General features: G+C 39.5%; 1 protein-coding gene across 1 annotated transcript in view; it reads right to left on the bottom strand.

Moving 5' to 3' along the window:
* Window positions 1–2,972: 2,972 nt before the first annotated feature.
* The window catches only part of LOC141727141 (uncharacterized), a 14,004-nt gene continuing 5,103 nt past the window's right edge, over window positions 2,973–11,873 (bottom strand). Inside the window, exons 3-4 of the mRNA XM_074533041.1 lie at window positions 5,733–5,804; window positions 2,973–4,838 (exon numbers count right to left, since the gene is read on the bottom strand). The gene's annotated coding sequence lies outside the window, so the exon portion shown is untranslated. The remainder of the gene's footprint in view (window positions 4,839–5,732; window positions 5,805–11,873) is intronic.

Raw genomic sequence — 11,873 nt, 5'->3', positions numbered from 1 at the left:
AAAATTGCTGAATTCCAAGGGGTGTTGCAATGGGAGGGAGGTGCTGGGGCAGCTACAGTGGCCCAGCAGAGCTCCAAGAGCTTCATCCAGGACTGCTGCTTAGGGTCAGATGTCTGTCAGTCCTCCCCTTGGCCATAACCTGGACTGGAATTTCCCTCAGAAGTCCAGTAAATATAATATTGTTTCATGCAGGCAAATAGTACATAACATTCCAAGGTGTTAGACAACAGCAGTTGGTTAGGCAGCAGAATTCCCAAGGAACACTATTTTTGATAAGCTCAAAGGGAGCTTACAGCCCATCAATCACGGTGGAGGCCCATAGAGAATTCCTGGGATGTAGAGCAGCCAGAGTTGGAGGGTAAAAGACCATTAAAATCAAACACTGGAAGGTTTATTAACATTAGCATGACAGCAGATGAAATTTTAAGTAGCAAAAAATGTATGCAGCAATGTAATTAAAGCTGGCATCATAATGCTTAATACCTCAAAGGGCCTGAACTAAGGCTAGCCTGGCAACTTTGACTTTCCAACACTACATTTCACAAAGTTGATATTTCTTTCTCAGAAACTTCCGGGCTACAAAGTATTCACTTAACAAAGCTTTATGAAAAGCTTTGTTTCTGGTTATGGAAAAGAAAATTTTTTGTAAAACCTGGACTTCAAAGACAACCTTGAAAAATATTGATTTTAAAAATATTCTAATTGATTTTAACTGGGGAAAATAAAAAATAAAAGAAAGCAAAAACTGACATGACTCAGCAAAGTTTAAAGTTCAATGAAGTCTCCTTTTCCTAAAGATGAGCAAAGTGCTTTTGTTACAGTGACCATGGAAAGGTACAATAAGTAGATCTCACTTTTGAAAGTCATAAAATAACCACAAAACATTCTTACAAGAAAAGTACATCTTAACTCTCAGTCCTTAAGTTGAAAACCTAACCACTGCTAATCATTGCTACTTGAAATCACAGCATTTTCAGTACAAAAACATCTCCTGTGACCTCTTGCCTTGTCTTGCAAAGCTGATGAATGAAGCCGCTAGCACTCAACAGCAGCAGAAGATTATCACAGCGCTTTTCTCCTTTCTGAAAAGGTGAGCATGCACAAGGCTCAGCAAAAACAATCTGCTAATCTAAAGACATGTAATTCTTTGTGACACACCATCTAAACATATATTCATGGGCCACATCTCCAGCTCTTCTTTCACCATCAACTGGAACTGAAAAAGTGTGAAAATTAGGAAGTGCTCATGTGACCTTAGAAAAAGCAGATGAAAAAGATATGTGTAATGCTGGACCTCCTGAGCAAAGGGACATTGATGGTGCACAGATAATTTTCAGAAAAATCAAAATTGCTATTAGCAAATGCTAAGATTCTTCAGTGGGTGATAAACACTAACAGACTGGCCCGGTTAATTCTCCCAGTCAGTAAGAAATCATATCAGACATGAAATGATGTGTGAATTAATGGTCTTGTGATCCCTAAAGTTACAACATGCTGTAAGACTTTATCTAAAATTTTACTTTCAGTAATGTAAGTGGTACTATATAGTGAAAATCATTAATATAAGCTTTTTTTTCTTAAAAAAAAAGGAAAGAAAAAGTCATTGTTTGACATGCAGTCATGTACAGTGACTCAGTGACAACAGACTGTTTACTAACAGACTGTTGTGCGAAAGAAACTGATTCATTATCTGGTGTGCAACAAGACAATAATTACACACTCTAGAGTGGCATTGATTGTTTATTTCAAGGTTGCACAAGCCTGGATGCCTGGTGGCGTTCCACAAATCAAGCATTTAACCTATTAAAGCTGTCTAGTATTGATACATTTTTAGTAAACAAAGGAATTAGTGTTCACTTGCCACAATACATATTTGTTGCATAGTTCTTATTAATTAATGTACTATTTTCTACTGGGTAATGATTCTCTTGCTTCTCATGCTAATTAGTCTGTCTGCTCATTCTTTCTCTTCTCTTGAGTCAGTGGGCTTCTTGGGTTTGTGGTCTGAGCTGGTGGTCTCAGGTTCCCCTGCCGGAATTACCTTTTACCCAGTCAGAGCTAATTTCAGCACAGTTGCTGAGTTGGCTTTATTAGTTTCTCCCTTATCTTGGGAGTTCTACCAGATGTCACATAAATTCTGCATTCTTTGTGTCCAATATCAGCGAACATCGTTTCTTCCCAAGCCTTGTTAAACCTCCCCCTAGATCTGAGATCATTGAAGCATGTCATGCCCTAAACTTAAACAAGGATTTATTTTTCTGGTACATGGGCATCATTTACAGTTTGCTTGTTAGCTGCTGTCTGTTTCGCAGATTAAACCTCCCTTCTTGTTGATTAGGCTTGAAAGCATACAAAGATCAAAGAACATCCTTTCTTAAGAAAACTTTTACATATGCCACATGTTGCAATAAGACAGTACATCAAAGATTAATATAAACCTTTGCAGCTGTTTTGTTCTTATCATTTCACCCTTTAGGGACTCAGTTAAATGTGCATTTTTATAATGCTGTGTTTTCTAGAAAAATTGTCCACAGTATTATTTCTACCACCAGTTCCTCTGAGCTGCCAGGTAACTCCTTCAATTGGCAGGGTGTGACCCCAGCCTCACTTGGACCTTTTGTCAGCCCTTAACTACCTTACAACAGGTTGGCTTTCCTTGTGCCCCACCTATGCACCTTGGTACCCTGTTAATGTGATGTAATTTCACACTACCCTGACCACAGGAAAGAAAAGAGAGAGGAATTTTTACATGCCAGAGTTAAAATAAGAAATAATTAATTGTATTACAGTGGGATGGGGATGGGCCTTGATATCCATAGCTAAAGAACACAAAAGGAAGGGATCACAAAAAGCTTTCCCAACAGGTATTTTAGACCCAAGAGAATGAGTCGCTTCTTTCCTCTAAAGAATAAACCATGGTTAAGACACAAGGAGGAGAAATTAATCAAAAAATATAAAATCCACTGCCTACACCACAAGAAATATTTTGAATAATAAATAATAAATTTTGAATAAGAAATTTTTGAATAAGAAATAATAATTTTTATTTGAAATTTTGAGAGGAATAGAAGCATGCAGAATGTCCAGATGCTGGCACCAGGTAAGATGCCACATAAATGTATACAAATACAGCCCATGGGCTCTCCATTCCTATTTTCTGCAGTTTTGAGCCTGTAAGCAGCCAGCAACCCATTCAAATTCTTTAATAAAAGCCAGGGTTCATGACTGTAACCTCTCTTATGTCACCATTGGTTTGGCACAAGCACTTACAAGAATGACAAATTTTACAGTTGAAATGCAAAGAGTCCTTGTACAAAGGGGGGATGAGAGCCAAAAGCATAGAAACCCTTCCACCACCCTCCTGCCCAAATCTGGACACAAGACAAGACAGCGGCATGCAGAAAAGCCAATTCTTTGTCTGCTTTTTTCCTAGAGCACACACTAGCACTGCTACAAGACAGCTGCAAGCTGGAAAGCAAAAATCAGTACACTCACATTCTTCTGCTCAGCCAGAAGTCAAGCTAGAAATGTTCACTCATTCCTGGATATTTAAAAGCAGCACCAAGGCAACTGGAGAAAAGCAAAAATCAGAGGTGGGCTTGAGTGTATGCTAGTTCTCTCTATAGAGAGAATGGTAGAATAAATCAATTCAGCAGTGGATGTGCCAGGCTGAGTTTCAAAGCCATAAGCTATGACATCTTTTTTTGGTGGGGCTTTTAAATTTTTTTCCAATATATCTTCTAATGGCTGCAGGGCTGCTCTAAAGACCAAGTAGAAAGCCTTCCTAATGACATGAATGAAATGTGTGAGTTAAATTGCAGGGTTGTTGTGATTTGTGTGTCACAGGAGGGGTAGAGGGACAGAATCATCATGACCCTGTACTGTGGAAGCATGCATCCTTTGCAGGAGGATGAGAAAAGAAGAAAATGGGAAAGCAATGCTCTGGTCACCACATGCTAGTGGGCAAGAATCCTAGGCAGGCCCCAGCCACCATGAGAAAGAGACAACAGAGCCATGCTGTACCTCACCACAGCCTCTCCATTCTCCTGTTTGCAGCAAAGCTTATGGGAGAGACATCTTAGAAAATCCCATGGTAAAACACCAATGAAAAACTTCTGATATACTTCCAAATAGAGAGGTCACAAGTAATTTGTGCCATTCTCAGAATCTCCACAGAAATACCACTGGTATAATCTTTAAAACTTCTAACTTATCACATTGCTACTGCCTATGCACTAGACTTTTAAAAATCTAGGCCCAGGCTAGAAACCTAAAACAAGATTATTTTCCACTCAGTGTAGCTCAGTCAGTACAGTTTGCAAGACCACTGATGTCTAAACTGAAACGAAGCCAGCTAAGCTGGTTAGGATGTGGGTAAACAAACACGATTAAGATTTTCCTATTGTGCCGTTGAGCAAACACAGAGGAAGAACAGTTCAGAACCTTCCCTCCTGCTCCTGTAATACTGTCTTGCTGGTAGTATAATCAGATCTCCAGAAGGTAGTCACCAAAAGGCTGCTCTGAACTGCTTAACTCACAGCTTAACCACCCATGGGCAACCTCTGTGTCCTGGCTCACATCAGGGCTTATCCATACCCAATGAAAGGCCTGGACACTCTCTCCTGTCCCTCTGCTACACAGCAAAGTCACAGAACCTTATTTAGTAGTAGAAGCCAATAAAATTGCACATAACACCTAGGTTAATTTTGCTATGCAGAGGGAAGGGATTAATACCCAATGTTCAGAAGCAAAACTTTCTAAGTGTCTGTCTGCAGGACATGGTGAGGTATCATGACTGAAAATTCATCAATAGTTTCCAGGTGAATTCCTGAGAGAGGCTGAAACAACAAACAAGACACAAGAAAATCTGTAGGCAGAATTTCCATAGATTTTTGTATTTTCCTCTCATTACCAGTTTCATTATTTCATAATATTTTGGAATTTTATCACTAATGACACTTAGACTACATTTAAAATGTTCTGGGATAGACAGCCTGAAGTCTAGAGGGTAAACACGCTCTTTTCTATATTAACAAAAAAACACTGGTATTTTTCCCCAAAGAATAGCAAAGAGAAACAGAGAATGGAAAAATGCAAACTATAATCTCTTCATGGTTCAATTGTCCTGATACCCTGAAACCATTTTCTATTCTCTCTCACCTGTGCATCCTTGGTACCTTCCTTGGGAAGAAACATTCATCTTGATTATCTATTGGCAAATAGATAATAAAACCAGCTTCCCCAAAAGAGAAAAACTAGTATTTGGTATCATCCACAGGTACTTCTACAAGGTTTGGGTTAGGCTTAGTAACTACTACAGTTTTCCATCTTTGGCCTCATTCTATTGTCCTAATTGCAGGTATGCAATGTTCATATCGTTTACATTTTGTTCCATTACAAACAATTAGAGTTTCATAATCAAAGGATGTGAGTAAAGTATGTTATAATATATTAGGCCTAATTGTGCTCCTCTGTTGGCTGTCACCTTTTATAACTATTCCTTATTCTCAGCTACATAATTTTAACTACTTTGAGGTCATCATTTTGAGACTGATGACAATCAGTTATGTTTCTTTTGGTTCCTTGAGTAACTCAGCCAATTTCCTAAGCACACCAATTTCCTCACCCCTGGCTTTGATCCTATCAAGAACTGGCTTCAATTCCACTTTTCTCAATATGGCTTGAATATTGCTGAGTATGCAGGTCAACTAACTCGGCTATGCATGTTATACCTCTAGCGATGTGGAATGCCAGGTTGAATCCCATGCCTCGGCACTGTTCCAGTTTGTACTTGACAAACAGTCCTGTGGAAGAAACAGAAACACTCCTGTGACCTCTTAGCTGGAATTTAGGCAAATAGAGATGTTTAATTAGTGCATTCACTGACAGACTCCCAGTCTGCCTTCATGCATTGCACTACCTCTGTAGCACACAGATGCCTGGTTCCCTGTATGTTGTCCCTTCTCCCCATGACCTCATCCTACACATCCACTCTCTTTTTTGTCAAAGATTCCATTTTTCCATTGACATTAGAAAAGCTTTTTTGATCCCAAATGGTTTCTTAATTTTCAAAAATACAGGAAGAAGTTTGAGATTGCCAAGTGAATCAAAACAGATTACAAGATGCCAGTGCTACAGTTAAGTCTACAAACAGGTAGCTCTGTCTTTGCCAGGGAAAAAAAGTATAATATAGCAAGTCTGCTATACTGTATTGAAAAATCACTCCTGTTCCACCAAAATATTTGTGGTATTAGTAAAATAAATCTGCTTTCCTCTTTCTCCTACAGATGAACAAAGCCACAGGTACAAAAACACAGTTTTGGCATTAAAAGGTGTGTGCACCAGAAGAGTCTGAAAACTCAGTAAGAGATAACATCAAGATGTATCTGTTGAATAAACTTGCATCACAATTATCAAATTCCTAATTTGGCTAAGAGGCATTTAAAAAATGAGGTTTCAAAATTAGCAGTTGTACCTACAGAACATAATTAACAGAATGTCTATTTAAATACCCACTGGCTGTGTGCATGACTTTCTGTGCACTGGGAGAGGGAAATTTCCCAAATATAAAGCTACCAGTTAAAACAAACAAACAAACAAACAAACAAACACTCCACCAAAGATTACACAAATATAAATTCAGATTATTAGTTTTTTGCCAGTGAAATCAGACTTCATTAAGCTCTGCCATACTCCATATCTTAGTTTTGTGTTTTATGAGCTGCAGTAATCATTTTTGTCAAAACACAGCTCATAGGTATATTGCTTCTGTCTTGCAAAAGCTAGCTCCTTTGAACAAAGGAAATAAATGTTTCCAATATTAAACTACACTCTTAGGTATAATTATGCTCTGTTGTGCTTTTCAAATGTTGAAGTGATAAATCAAGTGAAGCTGAATAATAGGGGCGAGATAAACCCCCCATTTGGGTTACCATTTTTGGTGTAACCAAAGCAATACAATGTTATTGCATTCCTTATCTACCTGTGCTCAAAATTGTTACTGTCTCCTCAAAACCCTGCAGCCAGAAATTAAACCACCGGGCAGCAGAGGGGTGTGCTGGTCCCTTACACAAGTCAGAGCCGCCCAAGCTGAGTTCTCCTGTTTGTTGGCTTCACTCTTAGGCTCTCTCTTGCCTCTCTCGCTTCTTGCCTCTTGGCTCTACTGGCAGCAGCAGCAACTCAAGAACCCGCATTTCACAATCAAAAACTGTTTCAGAGTGAATTTGCAGCAGTCAGAGGGTCCCATTTCAAGTGCTTGTTCTTGCCCCCGCGCCACACCCCTGTGAGCAGCAGCATTGACGGCTATGGAGCACAGGAGCAGGAGGCGAGACACAGCCTGACTTGCCCAAGCCGGCCCCTCGCTCTCTGCTGCCGACAGTAGGACATCATCCCTCCACGAGTTCCGGCCCCTCAGCCAGTACCAGCCGCCAGAGCTGCCAGCAGCACTCGCAGACAGAGCCGCTGCCGCCAGACAGACGGACGGGGAGGGCAGGGCAGGGCTGCCGCCGCCTCCCTCTGTCCCCCACTGGGCCGCCCTGCCAGCCCGGTGTCACTCTGAGCCCGGCGTCACTGAGGTTTCAGCACCTTAGCAACTAGTGTCAGTCACTGATGTTTTCCACCTGCTGTTGTTCTGAGGGGTTTTTGTAAACTGTTCTTTTGTCACTTACATCTACTCACATTTCATTCCCCTTATCGGTGGAAAGGGATTGGCTAAACTACGGGGGAGGTAATTCACTTTAGGTAAGAAAGAGAGAACAAAAGAAAAGGGAAAAAAAAAAAAACAGCGCAAAAAAAAAAAAAGCAGAAAGCAAGCCAGCAAGCAAGCAAGCAAGCGGCTAGCCAAGCCAAGCAGCCAAAGCCAAAAGCAAAAGTGCCTGGGCACCACCCCCCCCTCTCTTCCCCATCCGGCCACAGCAAGACGGCCGGGGGGGGGGGGAAGGCACAGCTGCCAGACACAACACACGATATTGGGATAAAGTCTGAAGGCTGTCACCCCACGACAACTGTGCACTCCCTTAACTTGTTTAAAACCAAAACCTACACCTCCTTCAACAAATAGTTTAGTGAGAAATGCTACTAACTTAAAAAAAAAAAATGTAAAAGGTTTATTAAAACCTTATCAGAAGTACAACAAAAGACTGAATAGAGAAAATATTTCGGCGCTGGGAGCAGAGGATTTTTCCCACCACATGCTCATCCACACCACGGAAATTTTGCCTTTTAGTCTTTCAGCCCCTCCCAAAGTTCTGTCCATTGACTCCTTCCTCACTGTCCAGCGGTGGAGTTCACTTCCTTAAATCTTGATTGGAGGTCAGGCGCTGCCGTAGTAATAAGCAGACCCTCCCAAATGTCCCAAACCCAGACCACCCCCTGACAACAACGCAAGGGGGGTAAAACATAAGTCTAGAAAACTTCTCTGAACACATATACATGATATTTGTGTTTTAATTGTGAAAATCAGCCATCACATTACTCATCTATCACAGTGTGGGATAGATGAGATGGGAAAAAAGGAACAAGACCAAGCTAATGAGGTGATAGTCAATTACTTCTTAAAACCTGACCACTTAAAAAAGGTATCTGCTGGCCACTGCATTTCTTTTCAGGAAAAAAAATAATTAGTTTCTCTTACATGTGAATCTTTGGAACACACTTTAAAAAGGCTTTCTTCAACATGTACAAAAGAACATTGCACAGCTTCTTTCTGATGGGGTTTTGATGATAGAGAAAATATCTTTTGCAAATGTCCTGGAAATACCACTACTGTGACCATGAGGACACAGAATTGGATGGACAATTCTGGATTTAAATTCTACTGAACTGAGAATCCAAAGCTCCAAGAATTCAGTCCAATATGAACACCTTTTGTAACTCCCCCATGACTACCTAACTTTAAAATCTGCCTTAGTCATAAACTGTGAGATTTAAGAAAAAAAATGTGATATTGAAACCTGAGGATAATAGAAAGGTTATCAATGGAAACCCATAAGAAAGAATAATGCTAAAATTTAAAAAGTGTTTAAAACAAATAAATAAAGCCCAGATACTGAAAATCTAACAGAATGAAAAGATATATATGATATGCAGCATGCTTAGGCATACTGGAGAAAGAAGCAAGAAAGAATTAATACTTCCTTAGAATTTCTATGCCACACAGAAATATATTTTCCCAGATTAAGAAATGCTAATAACATTATTTTATTATACTGTATTGCATTGTGTTGGATTGTACTGTGCTGTATCATATGGTATTGCGTTGTATCATATTGTATAGTACTGTATTTTTTGAATGCATCTTTTATTAAAGGACTATTATAGGGATTTTCAGACCTATGGTGACTGAGTTTGCAAGACCACTGGCGAGCCTCAATAAATGAAGCCAAAGTGTATAGGTAGGTATCCCCTGGAGTTGCTCATGATAGACCTGGAAATCTCCTTACTACTGTCACATTGAGGACCCACTCTCAGTGGAGATTCTCCCTGCCTCTGCAGCCTTCAACCTCCAGATCATGAAGGAAACAAACTAAACTGGCCTATCCCACCTATCAGCACAGTAGAAAAAGTAATCAGGTGCTATGGGGAGACATTCACATCACTAAATTTGCTTCTCAGGCTGTATATCTAGAAATAGGTTTAACTGAGTCTGTGAACTAGCTTGGCAGGCTGGGCTAATATTTAACAAGGAGAGTACTGTGAGCACTGATGTAGTCTCCAAAGGATTAAACAAATGGCAGGGCACCAAGGATCCTTTGAGTCTTCCACTGCCACCACACATGCTCTTGTCCTACTCTATTGGATAAATATGTTTGAAAGTTTGTACATAAATCCACACTTAGGTATTGATCTGATTTCTAGAAAGGTTCAGCGTAATTCCCACTTTCATCCCAGTACAGCAGGCCCTCTTCATCCCAGGAGAGAAATGCGCCTTCTGCTAAGAGTGGGAGCTTTATAAAAGAAGCAGCAAATGTAATGAGATCAGCAAGAAAAATGCTACCTGTTTTATGTATCAATATAATAAATCAAAGTTAAAATAATTGGATTTTTTCCATTTTAATTCAGGTTAAAATAGCATGCAACATTACCCAAAATGGCAAGATACTCTGGCAAGTGCACCTGTATAGACAGTTCTACCTGCTGCCATCTGCATTCCCTTCTGTATCACCATTATTCTATATTCTAGGTAAACACTACCCTTATTCTTTTATAAATTAATTCTCCCTCCCTTTCTCTCTCTCTCTCTCTTTTTTTTTAAATTTTTTTTTATTAAGACTATCAAAGGGACAAGCAGAAGCTAGAAACTGTAGAAACTGGTGCCATCAGGTATCTGAAAATTGGTCAGGAATGCACAGACAAACTTCAAGGGCTGAGAAATGAATGAACAGGTAACATAAAGGCTTGTGGTGACTTTGGAGGGCCACGAAGTAAATGCTTTCTCAGAGTTGGTAATTCTGCATATTCTTTATGTTTCAAACTTCATTCTTAGCAGTTGGCAGCATGTTTTTTTCCAAACATATCTTACTTCTGGATATGAAACATGAATACTACTATCTTAATCAAAATTACCTGTATTTGTTCACAAGGCTTTTAAAATACAGTGTTACAGAGAATTTAAAGACTTACCAAAACAAGAACATGGACAGTTCTGAAAAGAGTCTGATGCAAATGGCTAATGAGAGAAAGTTCTTCATTAACATTTTTACATTCACAAATTGAGGAAACATCATCTAAGGCTGCCATAGCAAGAATAGAGGGTTGGCATGCAATTAATCCCTTTGCAGAAGCCACTACATGAAACAAGTCATTATAAAAATCAGACCAATGTGCATCTTGGTTTTCTTGAGTTGCTACATACTTCTCGAAAGTCACTTAAATCAAAATGTTCAAAAGATTTTAAGAATTTTAGGTAAATGGATCTCTAGTGTTGTAACTTGGACACCTTGAAGGACACATTAGGCTTCTGTTCAGGGTGGAGCTTACAGGAACTTTGCCAAAGCATGTTCCTTAAAGACTGTCTCAGACTGTCTATGCATCAGACAGCTGGCTTCTCTAGGGATGCATTGTTAACTTCTGTGTGAGTTACAGCAGAATTATGAGGGGATACAATGGAGATATTTGAGATTTCTGGTGTGCTTGCAAATCTAGTGATAGGTAGAAATTTGGTGTTATCAGTCAATGAAATTCTGCTAATGAGTACCTGTGAATACAGAGCAAAATACCTGTGAATAAAGAGCAGTGTCTTTATGACACCTTAAATTGCAGTAACTGCCACAATGCCCCTTCATGGACATTCATGTGCTACAGCACACTGAAATACCATAACTCCATATTCTAAAGGCCATTGAACATCTAAAAAATCCAGAAAATAAGCAGGACCTCAGAAGCATGCTAGAATTTTAGCTAGTTGGGAGGCTTGGATGCTTCACCAAGCAACTTGTGCAGTCTGAAGGTGATATGCTTTACATAATATAGATAAAATTTTCAGTCAATCCTTACTGTCCCAGAGAACATTTTAACATAAAACCCACTAAATTTGCCGAAAGAAGTTATTTGCGTACTGATCCATTTTTATCCAGTTTTGCAGGCATGCAGGTATTTGTGGACACCCTTGAGAACTGAACCAAAGACCAAACAAATTGCTTTTAAGCTTCCAGTACTCAGAGGTAGTCTCTCCTCAGTGCAAAGATGTTAAAAAGACAAAAGGTATATCAGAATGGAACACCTGCCCTTCTATTTAAATGTACGTCCATCTAAAGCATCTGAATATATTTATTGTAGTGTGTTTATTTTCCTTTGAAATCAAACTGTATTTAATAGTCTTCTTTTAAGTCATGATTATTATTTCCTATAGTCACAAATTGCATGGACTATTAGGT

Source organism: Zonotrichia albicollis, chromosome Z (genome assembly GCF_047830755.1).
Source record: "Zonotrichia albicollis isolate bZonAlb1 chromosome Z, bZonAlb1.hap1, whole genome shotgun sequence".
NCBI classification, from domain to species: domain Eukaryota; kingdom Metazoa; phylum Chordata; class Aves; order Passeriformes; family Passerellidae; genus Zonotrichia; species Zonotrichia albicollis.
The sequence above is the reverse complement of the archived record's forward strand: the minus strand, read 5'-3'. Positions and strand labels throughout refer to the sequence as shown.